Source organism: Cryptomeria japonica, chromosome 10, assembly GCF_030272615.1.
Source record: "Cryptomeria japonica chromosome 10, Sugi_1.0, whole genome shotgun sequence".
NCBI lineage: Eukaryota > Viridiplantae > Streptophyta > Pinopsida > Cupressales > Cupressaceae > Cryptomeria > Cryptomeria japonica.
Window position 1 is genome coordinate 259,049,329 of NC_081414.1, and position 3,606 is coordinate 259,052,934.

Sequence of the window (3,606 nt, forward strand, 5' to 3'; positions counted from 1 at the left end):
GTTATCTTAGAAAATCTATATAATAATAAACATAGCTATCATTTATTAAGTCACTGGAAGCTTTTTAAATACTTAATATCATTTTCTTTAATTGAAATTAGAATATACCTCTAGCGAGTAGTATCCCTACTAATAGACCTCGAGTGGGCCGGACTATGAAATATGACTTATCCCAAACATTGACTTCATTCATGAAATGCGTTCAAGTTTAATAGTTTTATAGTTATTAGAGTTGGCGTTAATGCTGGCATTCTGGCATTCCTAATGTGGTAATACATGGAATGTACAAACGCTACCTTGAAACAACTTCTCGGCTTTAGTAATCAATGGGCATTCTCAATACAATGTTCCCGCACCCGGTACGAGATTTAAACAAAGAAATTAACAATTATATCAAAGGAGTACAATCAGGAGAAGGAAATGGTTCCATTTAAGCAGATCTAGATCTAGGTCAAATTTACTTAATCTACTCTTGATTTCGTAATAGCAGAGCAGTAGTATGGATCCATGGAAGGTTCCCTGGCTAGAACCAAGCCAAGGAATATCTTGTGTTTTTCATATACAATGATTAACGTACGAAGCTGGCAACGTTAATCAAATATCATTGTTTTCGTCATATGCAATAATTAATGTTACTTGTAAACAGTACTAATGGTATCTGTGTTCGTTTCAGTTTGTGAGTATGGATTGCCAGATTGTATTTTCTTTGCATTTCCTTATATATTCCGTGTGGGGGCTTTGGCCTTTCTTTACCTCCCCCACTCTTTGCCTAAATTTCTTCTGTCCTCATAGCGTTCACACTATACCTACTCATGAACTGTCAAATGCGTTGCGCGCTATTTAAGCTCTGAGCATACAGACACTTCTGTATCACTTTCTCTTGGTTTTTCTAAGCTTTCATTTGTTTATCCTAAATGGAGAACAGTGCAACAATCTGCGGTGGAGAGGCAGGGCTATGGGCATATGTACTAGTTCCCCTCACTTTTAGTGGCTCGAACATATATAGACTTGGGAGTTTCCAAGAAGAATATTGTAGAATGTACGCATGGAAGCAGTACGTTGTGATTTTGGGTATTGCTTTTTTTTTTGCAGGAATCCTCTCCTGGTGTACTGCTGGCGGATGCGCATGGAGAGGGAAGAATAATAAGAGGAAGAAGATTCCAGGGCCCAGAGGATGGCCAATAATTAGAAATCTAGTGGAAATGAGTGGCGGCCATGCTCACCGTAAGCTTGCACATCTGGCGTATATTCATAAAGCCAAAAAGCTGATGGTTTTCAGCTTGGGCTCAACTCGGGCAGTCATAACGTCAGACTCAGAAGTGGCGAGGGAGCTCTTGAGCTCCCCTAACTTTGCTGATAGGCCTCTCAAACAGTCTGAGAAGCCTATCAGCAAAGTCCACGAAGAATGATGCGTAGGATTTCTGCTGCTCATCTCTTCAGTCCACGAAGAATCGCTGCGCACGCAAACGGACGTCAGGAAGCATTGTCTGAAAATGTTATCTGATATATCCAGTGAGTGCTTATGCAAGGGTGGCGTCAGCCTCCGCCCACATCTACAAATGGCAGCGCTGAACAATATCATGGGAAGCGTGTTTGGCACACGGTTGGACGGTGAGAGTGAAAGTCGAGAGGTGAGGGAAATGGTGGAGGAAGGATTTGAATTGCTGGGCGCATTCAACTGGGCCGATCATCTGCCATGGCTGCGACTGTTTGACCCTCTGCGAATCCACGCCCGTTGCGCTCAACTCGTCCCTCGCGTCAAGACTTTCGTCCAACAGATCATCAACCAACACCGGCAGTCCACTCTGCGAAAGGATACAAACGATTCAGATTTCATGGATGTTCTCCTTTCGCTTCAAGGAAACAAGAACCTCCACGACGACGACATCATCGCGGTTTTCTGGGTAAGCAATACTCCAAAGTCGTATTTTTTTCATTCGGCATGATAATGAGCCTCATTAAACCTTCTAATGTTCAATTGAAATGGTAATTGTCACATACGGGAGATGATATTCCGCGGCACAAAGACGGTGGCTTTAGTTACAGAGTGGACAATGGCGGAGCTGGTATTGAACGAAGAAATACAGCTCACAGCTCAGGCAGAATTGGAGGCAGTCTTGGGGCGGGAAAGAAGTGTGCGAGATGAGGATATTGGAAGTCTGCTGTACCTGCAAGCGGTGGTAAAAGAGAGTTTGCGGATACATCCGCCGGGGCCTCTGCTATCGTGGGCCCGCCTGTGCACTGGGGAGGTGGATATAGCAGATGGGATGCATGTTCCGGCGGGAACAACAGCTATGTTTAACATGTGGTCTATCACTCACGACCCGAGGATCTGGGAGTCGCCTCACGAATTCCGGCCGGAGAGGTCTCTCGAAGAAATTGTAGATGTTCGCGGTAATGAATTAAGACTTGCGCCTTTCGGTGCAGGTCGGCGAGTGTGCCCGGGAAAGGCTCTTGGTCTCGCCACTGTTCATCTATGGGTGGCGAAATTACTCCACCATTACAAGTGGGTTCTTTCTCCCGAATACCCGATAGATCTTACTGAGATTCTCAAGTTATCCTCCCAAATGTGCACACCCGTGATTGCGGTTCCCACCACCAGAATCCCTTACTGATAAACGACTATGGTCGTATCAACTACTCAGTTAGATTTCGAGGCTGCACTCCTATCATATTATTTTTTGAGGCGTTTAACGTTCCAGAATTGTTTCTATCAAGTTCTCTCATGTGTTCATTGATTAGGTAGTTTCTAGCGTTGTTATTCGAAAAGGTCATATGATGAGCAAAACATAGAAGTGAATAACCAAATACGAGTATTGGTTTTGTATAAAAATGCTTTAACATTTACTTGCTACTTTTATTGTCATAATAAATTGTTCGCCTTCTATTTTATTTGTATGTAAATTTTTCTTTTCATAAGATGTTTTAATATTTGTAATATGTCTAGATTGTTTAGGCGATTCAATTTAATTTGTTGAAGCATTAAGTTTTCATTATGGAGATCCATCTTCAAATTTTAAAGGGACATCTAATATGGAATTCTAAGTTGTGACACATGGTCTTTCATAGTTAGTTTCTAGTGTGGAGATGGTTTCTAAATAAATGGATTTCTAGGTTGTGATACTTAGTCTTTCATAGGTATTTTCTAGTGTGGTTGTTTAAAAAGAGCTAGTATTATTTAATTGTTGTGCTCACACAAACTTTATCATTCTCACGTTGATGCTACAATGAACAAAATATTTGTAAATGGTTATCTTTAAAAAATCAAAGTAAAAAATTGTGTACTACTTTTAAGTACATTATTATAATGGGAACTTGAGTTATGTTGAGTTGTATTGTCATTGATCTCAACATGTCTAGTGTTGTCATTAATGTCACTGTGTGTGGTACAGATGTTGTAGATGCTATGGAAGTGAGTGTTTAAATGTTTTTGTGTGGTCGAGTAGTGATGTCTGAGTAAGTATGAAGTGTTTCCAAAATGGTACTCTAGTGGAAGTTTCAATATGCAGGAAAGAGTATTTAATGTTCTAGTGGAAGAATGCTTTGCATTCCTTCGGTTTCTGAAGATTATGGCTTGAAATTAAAGATATAATGTTTATAATATAT

At 40.8% G+C, this 3,606-nt stretch overlaps 1 pseudogene; it reads left to right on the forward strand.

The window, feature by feature from the left end:
- The first annotated feature begins 450 nt into the window (after nt 1-450).
- LOC131059877 (cytochrome P450 78A4-like) lies at nt 451-2,779 on the forward strand (annotated as a pseudogene).
- The last annotated feature ends 827 nt before the right edge of the window (nt 2,780-3,606 follow it).